General features: G+C 32.0%; 1 pseudogene; it reads left to right on the top strand.

Moving 5' to 3' along the window:
* Positions 1-4743: 4743 nt before the first annotated feature.
* On the top strand, positions 4744-12697 carry LOC126766597 (cytochrome c oxidase subunit 1-like; annotated as a pseudogene).
* The last annotated feature ends 242 nt before the right edge of the window (positions 12698-12939 follow it).

Raw genomic sequence — 12939 nt, 5'->3', positions numbered from 1 at the left:
AGCGGGGGCTGAAAAGCCTTGTGGAAACCCCTTCCCCAAAAAATAAAACAATCATTAAAGACAAAAATTTCCTATCTGACTGTTTACTTCTCTACTGATTTTAGCCACTCACCTTAGAACTCGGCACTGGTTGTTTCACCGGCAATATGTGTAGCAAAAGACACAATTCGGTTTTATTTTGTTTGATATAGTTATAAAAAACACAATTTGGGGGCTTTATTTTATTTAAGTAAAAGGCACAAATTTAGATTTTGTTTAGTCACTACTGCCAAAATAGATAACAACGATGTATGCAATAATACGGATACGTGCGGGAAAACTGACGCTGCGAAGACACGTTCGCACGGTGCGAGATCGATGTAAAAAAAGGGAAGATCGTCCTCTGGAGCGGTCGTTTTGATGGTTGGATAGTACAGAGTTGTGGTGATGTCAGCATGTGCATATATTCGTGGTGGTGGCTTCATGTGGAATGTCTGCATGTGTGGTGTCTTCATTTTGTGGATCGTGTTAGTGTGGTGTGTTGTCGTGTGGTTGTTCAGTGTCGGATGTATAGAGAGGAGAGCTAACTCATCTAGCCACTGACAAAAAACTGAAATAATCTTAATAATACCATGATCAAAACCAATCTGAACAAGCTTAAAAAATAAGCCCTCTATGATAAACACGATCGAATGCTTTTTCGATATCTAATGATACTGCCTAAAGTACAAAAAGTTTATTCGCCATTTCCAATACATCATTGGAGACTTAAAAATTGCATGCGTTGCGTAGAATGTTTTTTGGAAACCAAACTGATAAGACGGAATAAACTTTCCGAGTGCAAATCATGACTTTTTGGAATGAATTATTTTTCAAGTTCGATAGTAAGGAAATAGGTCTAAATTCTTTGCCTCAACAGAGATTTACGATTTTTTTAAAGGTATTATCCTGCCAACTTTCCATTTTAACGGAAAATATCCATTATTTAAGCAATTATTGAATATAATAAGTAAAAATTTGATAGCATTTTCTGGCAGTTTTTTAGTTAAAGAATTCAAATGTCATCTGTCCTGCAGATGGCTTTGAATTCAGTGAAATAATTGTGTCTTTAAAATATTTATTTATCAAAAAAAGCTTATTAGTATGAGGATCAAGCGATGATATGGAGAAAAATCAACAATATTACCACCAAGAATATGATCATGCGCATCCAGGGTTCTTTCCACTCGACTGACTGAAGCACAATTAGGAGTTATCTCGAATAAATACTTTCGTAATAAGATTTGAACACTAGAGCTTCCCTATCCTCATAAATCTCCACATTATTAACCAACAACTTATCACAAAAAACATTCGGTTTCATCTTAGCCGCTCTATAAATTTTCCTAAAAGCATGAGGTTCTGGTGTAATAGTTTCAAGAAATTTATTGAACCTCTCTGCTCGCGCCTTACCAATCCAATCCTGCAGAAGCACTTTAATATAATAAATTTGAGGTGAAATTAATTTGTATTCTAGAGAAGTTCTATGTCCGGATGTATGATAAATTTTTTTTAATTTTTTTTGCCACATATGCTTAACAGCAATTAATTTCTTAATTTGATTATTATAAAAAGGAGAAAATTCTATATGCTTTGCAATGCAGGAATTTTTAATCTTGACAATGCCTAAATGTTCAACAAACTTTTCCATGTAGTTATCTATTTCAATATTAGTAAGATTAATATCTGCTGGAAGAAGTCTTTCAGCCAAATCCTGATTGAAATCATTTGCAAACGATGCCCAATCTGTTTTAACAATAAACTTCGCACAATTAAATAAAAGATCAACATTTGGAATTTCTATATGAAGAATAAGGGGAAGGTGGTCAGAAAAGGAGAACCTAGGAAAACTTTAAAGTTTTTAATATTGAAATCTATTATATGTGAAGACAAAAGAAAATGGTCCAGATACGATTGACATCCAGGCTAAGAAGGTTTTCTACCGCAAAATCTAACTAGATTTTGATCCGAGCTTTGTAACCAATCAGATAAGCTTGTCCCGTTAGAATTCGTTTGCGAGTCACCCCAATCAACACATTTTGCACTAAAATCACCTCCTAGAATTGACGCAAAAAATTTGATCTGAAATTCGCAAGGACATTCAAACTTGTTGTAGATTATTAACTGACATATTAGAGGGAATATAGACATTACCAATTAATAAATCTGTTTTCCTTCAATTGATAATAACCTGAACTTTATTAAATAAAGAAGAAAATTGAGCATAAGGACTATAAATTCTACTATGTGTTATGTTATTCCTTATCGCAATTAGCAAACCTTGTTTAGCATCATCTCTATATATAGAAAAATGTCTTAAAGAAACGGGAATATCTGAGTTAAGATGAGTTTCCTGAATAAGAGCAATATCAATGCTTTCACTGTCCAGAAAGAATTGCAATTCGAGCACTCTCAACTTATTAATTAAAGAGCCAACGTTAAAAGTTACTAATTTTAATTGCCTAAAACCCATATTTTGTTCTTACTTCAGATAGTAACTGACAGCATTGATCTCTGAGATCGTCTTTAGATAAAGAATTACAGTTATCCAAGAATTTGTCTATCCTGTCTTCAATAGTATCCTTAACAGGTTCACTTGTCGTTTAGCGACAGCAAGAAAGACTTCTTTTAATTTAGGTTTACGCATATTTGGTGATTGACTATATTGATTATTACTATCTACATTGTAAAATTGGCTGGCAAATGATTTGCCTTTAGATACAAAAGAACGATTATTTAAAGCAGAATATACATTATTTTGCGCTTTTAAATTAATATTATTTGGCAAATTATTATTCTTATTTTTAAAATTCTGAATAACGTTTAAAAGCTGGACATCCCCTCCAATTAGCCGGATGACCCAAAGTATTGCAATTCACACAAAAGGCTTGAGAGCCATCATCTTTTTGGATCATACAGGCTCCTGCTTCATGATTTTCATTACATTTCATGCAACGAAAAGCTCCATTGCAGTTTTTAGCGGCATGGCCCCATAGCTGGCAGTTGCGACGTTGAATGGTATTTGCGTTAACCTTTTGTTTTTCCTACGTAACCATTTGATATGCTATAGTTTTAATTTTCGCAATATCTTTCAGTTCAAAGCCTTGATTCAAAGTAACTAAGAAAAGTCCTGTATCAACGCCTTTTTTCTTTGAATAATTCGTTACAAATTTATTTACAGATGCCACTGTTGAAGGGCAAATTACGTCAAATTCTTTCTTAATTTCATCAGCAGACATATTGTAATGTAACCCTCGTAAAATTACACTTGCTACTTTTAATTGTTTTGGGGTCATTGAATAAGAATCAACTTTTTTTTCTTTCAGTAGCGCCATCATTTGTAAATAGATATCTAAATCCTTAATAAGAAGTTTACTTTACTTCATGGATGGTAACCCTAGCGGATCAATGGCGGCGAGCGTGCAGCCTACGGAAAAATGTGACGAAACTTTCAAGTGTCATTCTAATATAAAAGTATCGGGTGATTTTTTAAGAGCTTGATAACTTTTTTAAAAAAAAAACGCATAAAATTTGCAAAATCTCATCGGTTCTTTATTTGAAACGTTAGATTGGTTCATGACATTTACTTTTTGATAATTTCATTTAAATGTTGACCGCGGCTGCGTCCTAGGTGGTCCATTCGGAAAGTCCAATCAAGAAATTTTCAGTGAATGGGCCCTAGAAAAGTTGGCAGAAAATCCGCTTTTTTATCGACAAATTTTGTTCAGCGATGAGGCTCATTTCTGGTTGAATGGCTACGTAAATAAGCAAAATTGCCGCATTTGGGGTGAAGAGCAACCAGAAGCCGTTCAAGAACTGCCCATGCATCCCGAAAAATGCACTGTTTGGTGTGGTTTGTACGCTGGTGGAATCATTGGACCGTATTTTTTCAAAGATGCTGTTGGACGCAACGTTACGGTGAATGGCGATCGCTATCGTTCGATGCTAACAAACTTTTTGTTGCCAAAAATGGAAGAACTGAACTTGGTTGACATGTGGTTTCAACAAGATGGCGCTACATGCCACACAGCTCGCGATTCTATGGCCATTTTGAGGTAAAACTTCGGAGAACAATTCATCTCAAGAAATGGACCCGTAAGTTGGCCACCAAGATCATGCGATTTAACGCCTTTAGACTATTTTTTGTGGGGCTACGTCAAGTCTAAAGTCTACAGAAATAAGCCAGCAACTATTCCAGCTTTGGAAGACAACATTTCCGAAGAAATTCAGGCTATTCCGGCCGAAATGCTCGAAAAAGTTGCCCAAAATTGGACTTTCCGAATGGACCACCTAAGACGCAGCCGCGGTCAACATTTAAATGAAATTATCTTCAAAAAGTAAATGTCATGAACCAATCTAACGTTTCAAATAAAGAACCGATGAGATTTTGCAAATTTTATGCGTTTTTTTAAAAAAAAGTTATCAAGCTCTTAAAAAATCACCCGATACCTAAAATTGTAATTTGTATTATTTGTGAAAGTGTTTTTCATGAAGGCGATTTTAACAAGTATAAAAGTAAAGGGTATATATGTCGGAAAACGATTAGTGGTATGTTCTGATCATAACACTGAAAACATAACCTCTACCGACCACTCCAGACTTGATGAAAATGCTAAGAAAATTATCGCACATGTAAAACTGCGTGAAAAAGAGGAGCTTAAAACATGTCTTAGCGCTAGTGTTTTGTTGGATACATCAAACCCTCAAGAACTATTAAATAAATCAATGGGGAATATTGATGAAGCCCAACTGATCAACGACAAAGTGGAAATTGAACTATTGCGTGACTTAAACTCAGAATTAAAATCTAAAAATCAATTATTAACTGAACTTTTAGAATTGCGCAAAGCTGAAGTAAACAAAAGTAAATCTTATGCTGAAATTTTAAAAGAAAACACTAAAGAAAAAGTTATGACAAAGGTCCCTGATATTGTTATAAGAACAAAAAATAAGTCAGTAAATAAAAATTACGCTCAGATCGTCAAAAAGAATATTATAGCGAATACCAGTGCGCAGATAAAAAACGTTTTATCAACAAAAGCAGGTGATATTATTGTAAAGTGTAAAAATAAAGAAGATGTCTCCAGAACCAAGACAGTGCTTGCTGAAAAACTGGGCGATAATTATCAAGTTGTTCAGGAAAAACTAAACTCGCCTAAAATAAAAATATTTGATATTGAAAGTGACATGAATAAGGAAGAACTGGTTGAAGACTTATGTAATAGAAACAGTGCATTCTTTGACGGTGATTATAATATCGTTGCTGACTTTACTAGTGGTAAAAACAAACGTAACATAATATTAGAAGTGTCTCCTAATATCTATCTTAGTGTCATGACATCGAGAATAGTCTACATCGGGTATAAAAGCTGTCGTGTTTTTGATGCTTTTGACTTAAATATGTGTTACAACTGCGGCCGCGCCAATCACCGTCGCAAAAAATGTAATAATGAAACTGTGTGTCTAATCTGCGCTGGAAATCATGACACCAGAAAGTGTACCAGTACTGTCAAGAGAAGCGTCAATTGTATGTACTACAATAAACAGTATAATAAGAGTAGCTGTATAGAGCACGAAGCAACTGATGTCAGCGCCTGTGAATTTCTTAAATTTAAATTAAATAAAATTATTAAGTGCACTGATTATCCGCTGAGCCCATTGATACCGACACATATTGGTAAATTACCAGTGCCGGAGAGGGCGCCAACATCGCAATACTAAACTATCTACTCTTAATACTACAATACATGGATACAGACAGTGATCAAGAGGCAAACTGTGTAATCGAAGAATCTGCGATTAGCTTAGAAGATTTAAACGTAAAAATTAGTGATAGGGATGTACTGATACTACATGTTAACATTAGAAGCTTAAATGCTAATTATGAGAAACTTGAGGTATTTCTTAACAGTTTACAATCCAAACCACATGTTATAGTATGTACAGAAACGTGGAATTTAATAGCATATCAATTTTTTGCATTAAAGGATTATAGCATACACTATAATCACAGTATGGTAAATAGAGCGGATGGGGTTGTAATTTATGTATTAAATTCTTTGGTGCAAACAATAACGGTAGATATTAATGGTCGCTCCAATTTTATCTCTACTAATATAAATTTTAATAATAACTCACATTTAAAAATAACTGGAGTTTATAGATGCCATGATATAAGTAAAGATGAATTTATATACAACTTAAAAAAGTATGCTGAATCTAATGTGAAAGACAAGAATCATATAATAGTAGGCGACTTCAATATAAATTTAAAAGACATGGACTATCACGCGGACTTACTCATATCTGAACTCTTAAACTTAAATTACATTCCATATTTCAATGATACCACTAGACCAAACAACGATAATGGAACTTGTATAGATAATATGTTCGTTAAGACTAACATTAATAATATTAACTCAATTACATATAAACATACGCTTACTGATCATTTTCCAATATTTTTATCTCTAAAATTGCAATATGTTAAAAACAGTAAGGTACCCGAAACAAATCTTAATTATAAATTACTGGTAAAGAAGTGTAATGATGTAGCTTGGAGTGACATATTATGTATACAGGATCCTAATACTGCAATTAATAACTTAATAGATAAAATTCAAACCAACATGCAAAATGCTTATATAAAACATAATAACAATAAACATAAACTTAAACCTCGTAAAAATTGGATCACGACTGGCATTATGAAGTCATGTCGTTCCAAAGAAAAACTATATAATGAATGGAAAAGGAATTATGATAATTTTGAACTAAAAACAAAATATCTAAAGTACTGTAAAAAGCTAGATAAGGTAATTAAAATTGCAAAGTGTAATTTTGAAAGAGACACAATCATTACTAAGGTAAATAATAGCAAGCAACTATGGAAATATATTAATCAGAAACTAGGTAGAAATTTAAATAAATTAAATAATATAGATCTAATAATTGACAATGGTTTCAAGATTACAAATCCAACCCGTATAGCTGATACATTTGTAAATTTCTTTAGTAATGTTGGTGTTGGCTTAGCGGCTAAAATGAAAACCACAGGTAACAAAACTAATATTAGAATAGAGAACAATGTAAAATCAATATTTTTAAATCCAACCGATGAAATAGAAATACGGAAAATAATTAACGGTCTAAAAGACAAAGCTGGAGGTGTTGATGGTATTAATACAAAAGTTTTAAAATTAATAATCAAATTCATTAGCAAACCACTAGTGTATGGCCAGATGCACTAAAATGTACAGAAATCCTACCAATTCATAAATCAGGTGACAAATGTAAAACTACTAACTATCGTCCAATCTCTTTAATCTCTAACTTAGCTAAAATTCTTGAAAAGATAATACATGAGCGTCTCTACAACCTTGTAACTGATTGCAAAATTATAAATAAAAATCAATATGGCTTTTTGAAAAGCAAAGGCACCAAAGATGCTATTGTAGATATTACTAATTTTATATACACAAACCTTGATCGGAATAATAAAACAGTAATAGCTTTTCTTGACTTAGCCAAAGCATTTGACACGGTAGATCATAAGATCTTAATTGAAAAATTATACAAATATGGAATCAGAGGCATAGCAGCTGACTTAATAAATAATTATTTATCAAACAGATACCAAGTTGTTAAATGTATGAATGTTAAAAGTAAAGCATGTAAAGTACAAATTGGTGTACCACAAGGCACGGTCCTTGGGCCACTGTTATTTATATTATACATAAATGATATTTTCAATCTATCACATGAAAATAATATAGCAGCATACGCTGATGATACAATAATAAAATGCTCCTGTAAAACTTGGGATGAAGCTCAAACCAAAATGAATCAATTAATGGATAAGATTGGGAATTGGCTGTGCAATAATTATCTAACTCTTAATATAGATAAATCCAATTATATAACTTTTGGTGTCTATAAAGATAGTATACCAAATAATTTTGGATATATGATAAGGTAATTAGCAGGGTTGAGCATTGTAAATATTTGGGCCTAATTTTTGACTGTCACATGAGATGGTATGAACATATCAAAGAGGTCATAAAAAAACTAGATACTTTATTTTTATTTTCTCTAAGCTCAGAAACATAATGAATAAAAAAACACTGAAGAAGATTTACTACGCCCTATTCGATAGTATTGTTAATTATGGTATCATTGCCTGGGGCGGAAGTTATAAAAATGTAATGAACATTCTCGTAAGAATTCAAACTAAATTAATTAGTGCTATTTGTGTAAAAAATGATAGTACACAAATACTAGGTATTAAAAATAAATTCATAGTAGAATCTTTATTCTATCATTACGATTTCTGTAAAAAAGAATATTACAACTACAAGGGTATAACCAGAGCTAAGTCTTTAGTATTACCAAAGATTAATAAGAACATAACATATAAGAACTCAAAATATATAGCAGTTAAGTACTATAATAAATTACCAATGGAATTAAAGTCACTAAACATTAAAAGAAAAAATGATAAAAGAAAAATTGTAAAGTGTATTGTTACGCTATAGATTAAAATTTAGAACGCAAAGTCGTTGCATAATTATAATAATGTTGTATGGAATAAGATAATACAAGAAAATTGTAGTAACTTGTTTTCCAGGCCTATGAACAGGTGTTAACTGTAACACCTCTATAGGTGCATACTATTTATGTATATACTTTGTATCCTGGTGATTAAATAAATAAATAAATAATATTTGGATTTATTTATAACCTTGAATTCCACTTGGGGATATTTCAACCTGAGTTGATCAATTAAATTCTTCACATCTACATATATTATAAAGGAAGATAGATGGACAATATTCTGCGACTCTTTGTTGTTTAGCCGCTCTCTGTTGCGAAGTTGCTTTTGAGTGCTTATTCGCATTCAAATTTTCAGTACTTTTCTCTTCTGTGTTCTCAGCCGGAGCAATCACTTTTGGGTCTCTTAAAACGTTAAACTCCAGGTCGTTAAATATTGCAAAGCGATTTTGCGAATTCATTTCGCCCAACAAATTTCTCTTTACCCTTGGATAAGGTGATGAACTATTTACTCTCTTTGTTGGGTTTCTATGTTTAGATGTGGCAAAATTGCCGCTAAGTGCAGGTAGTATTTGTTCATTAGATGTAACACTTGGAAGCGCTGGAAACTGGTTTTGCTGATTGTTACTGTTGTTGGTAACATACAAAAATTTATTATTAGTGGGCAAGTGTTCAGTAGTGGGTAAATGTGTAGGCTCTATCAACTTCATTACCCTCCATGCCGGCCGCACTATTAAAGCACCCACAAGTGCAATTACACTTTAATTTATTATTTATAATTATTTATATTTTGTATTCAAAATGTTCACAGAATACTTATAACACAAGTATATAAGAAATGAGCGCAATCAAAATAAGTCACAATGCCAACAATGGCACACGATATAGACCGCGAAACTTAAGACAACCTATCACGTTGACGAACGCCGTGAGACTCGGAAAATAGCTTATTTTAAATGAAATAAGTTAATTTCATTCAATGAATAGCCTGATAAAAGGGTTACCTTGATAGAGTAAATAAAGCAATTAGTATTGCATTCATTATATTTAATAGAATAAAATTATTTCTAAAAGTATCAAAAACGTTTGTGCATCACACACCAAAATATATCTATTATTTACAGCACACTCAATATGGCTAATATGTATTTTGTAAATGCATATTAACCTTCAATTTAAAAAAGATAAGCTTATTAAGCTACTGGGTTTATACCCCATTTATAAAGGTTCTAATCCTTTTCTTTTTAATTTTTAATAATTCCGCAAATATTATACTTTTTTTTATCTTAATAACAGGATCTTTAATTACTGTATCGTCAAATTCTTGATTAGGTGCCTGAATAGGATTAGAAATTAATTTGTTATCATTTATCCCCCTAATAAATAGTAACAACTTAACATCTACAGAAGCCTCATTAAAGTACTTTTTTACTCAAGCTATAGCCTCAGCAGTGCTACTGTTTGCTATTATTATTCAAGATAGCTTTTCTTATAGTAATTTAATAATTGTTAGACAGAGGGGCGCACCCTTTCATTTTGGATTTCCTAATGTTATAGAAGGATTATCTTGAATGAATGCACTTACTTTAATAACATGACAAAAAATTGCTCCTCTTATGTTAATTTCTTACACAGCACAAAATACCTTTATTTTTATAGCAATTATTGCCTCAAATATTACAGGATCATTAGGCGGATTAAATCAAACCTCTCTACGAAAATGAATAGCTTTTTCATCAATCAACCATCTAGGGTGAATACTAGCGGCAATACAAGCAAATGAATCAATATGATGTATCTATTTTTCTTTTTATACATTGTTATCTTTCAGCTTAACCCTTATATTCAACAATTTAAAAATATTTCATATTTAAGAATTGTTTAACTCATTCTTCAATTCTAAAATTCTTAAATTTACTACCTCTAGGTGGATTGCCCCACTTATTGGATTCTTACCTAAATGGCTAGTTATTCAATTATTAGTTTTAAAAAGTCAATATGTATTAATAACAATTATAACAGTTATAGCACTAATCACTTTTTTTTTACTTACGATTATGTTTCGCAGCATTTATACCTACTTAATTATTATGAAAATAACTGAACTATTGATATAAGCATTAACAATATTTCTTTCAAAATAATATTAATTTTGTCATTTATCTACATTTAGTCTAATTTTAGTTTCTATAATTTATCTATTCCTGTAAATTATACAGTAAGGCTCTAAGTTAATTAAACTAATTGCTTTCAAAACTATAAATATAGGTAGATATAGTCTTTTAAGCCTTAGTAAATTTATTACTCCTTTGGAATTGCAGTCTAATGTCATTATTGACTATAAAGCCAAGATTTAAATATTAGTTAAATCTTTAATAAGGATTAAAAAGAATAAATCTTTTAAATAGATCTACAGTCTATCGCCTAAATTTCAGCCATTTAATAGCGACAATGGTTATTCTCAACAAATCATAAAGATATTGGAACCTTACATTTTATCTTCGGAGCCTGAGCAGGAATAGTTTGAACATTCCTTAGAATTTTAGTTCGACCTGAACTATGACATCCTGGAGCATTAATTTGAGATGATCAAATTTATAATATAATTGTAGCAGCTCATGCTTTCGTAATAGTTTTCTTTATAGTTATGCCTACTATAATTGGTGGATTCGGAAATTGACTTCTTCCTTTAATGTCAGGTGCATCTGATATAGCTTTCCCACGAATAAATAATTTAAGATTTTGATTATTACCTCCATCCCTTACACTACAATTAGTGAGAAGTATGGTAGAAAACGGAGCTGGTACAGGTTGAACAGTTTTTCCACCCCTATCATCTGTTATTGCTCACGGAGGAGCATCAGTTTATCTAGCTATTTTTTCACTTCAATTAGCTGGAATTTCTTCAATTTTAGGAGCCGCAAATTTCATGACAACATTAATTAATATACGCCCAAGAGGAACTTCATTTGACCGAAACCCGCTTTTCGTTTGAGCAGTTGTATTAACAGCCCAATTACTTTTACTATCCTGTTTAGAACAAGCAATTACTATATTAACAGATCGAAATTTAAATACCTACTTTTCTGATCCTGAAGGAGAAGGAGACCCTATTCTTTACCAGCACTTATTTTGATTCTTTTGGACACCCAGAAGTTTATATTTTAATTCTACCAGGACTCGGAATGATTTCTCATATTATTAGTCAAGAATCAGAAAATAAGGAAACCTTTGGTTCTCTGGGAATAATTTATGCTATAATAGCAATTGGTCTTTTAGAATTTATTGTATAATCACAGTAGGAATAGATGTAGACACTCGAGCATATTTCACTTCAGCTACAATAATTATTGCTGTACCCATAGGTATTAAGATTTTTAGTTGATTAGCTACACTGCATGGTACACAATTAAACAATTCCCCAGCCATATTATGAGCCCTAGGGCTTGTATTCTTATTTACAGTAGGAGGATTAACAGGAGCTGTCCTTACTAATTCATCTGTAGATATTATTCTTGACGACACATATTATGTAGTAGCCCATTTCCACTATGTATTGTGAATAGGAGTAGTATTTGCCATTATAGCAGGGTTTGTCCACTGATATCCATTATTCAATTGATTATTATATTCATTGGTGTAAATCTAACCTTCTTCCCATAACACTTTTTAGGATTAGCTGATATACCTCGACGGTATTCAGATTATCCGGATGCTTACACGACATGAAATATAGTCTACAATTGGTTCATCTTATTCTTTGCTAGGAATCTTAATCTTCCTATTCATTATCTGAGAAAGTTTGGAAACACAACGACAAGTAGTTTACCTTATACAACTTAGTTCTTCAATTGAATGTCTCCAAAATACTCCTCCAGCTGAACAAAGTTACTCAGAACTACCTCTTTTAACTAATTTTCTAATATGGCAGATTAGTACAATAGATTTAAGCTCCATATATAAAGTATTTTACTTTTTTTAGAAACTAATGACAGCATGAGCTGCCCTAGGCCTTCAAGACAGATTTTAGTAATAATTACAACACTAGTAGGTTAGTTACTATTTATATTATTCTTTAATTCAGATACAAACCGAAACCTTTTACATGGTCAAACCATTGAAATAATTTGAACAATTCTTCCAGCAATTGTTCTACTATTTATTGCTTTTCTTTCTCTTCGACCATCATACCTATTGGATGAAATTAATGAACCTTCAGTTACACTAAGGGCTATCGGACATCAATGATATTGAAACTACGAATACTCAGTTTTCATAAATGTAGATTTCGATTCATATATAGTTCCCACTAATGAATTAGCCACAGACGGATTCCGACTACTAGGTGTTGATAATCGTGTAGTTCTG

Source organism: Bactrocera neohumeralis, unplaced genomic scaffold (assembly GCF_024586455.1).
Source record: "Bactrocera neohumeralis isolate Rockhampton unplaced genomic scaffold, APGP_CSIRO_Bneo_wtdbg2-racon-allhic-juicebox.fasta_v2 ctg1805, whole genome shotgun sequence".
Taxonomy (NCBI): Eukaryota; Metazoa; Arthropoda; class Insecta; order Diptera; family Tephritidae; genus Bactrocera; species Bactrocera neohumeralis.
Note: the sequence above shows the minus strand (reverse complement) of the source record. Positions and strands in the feature narration are given on the sequence as shown.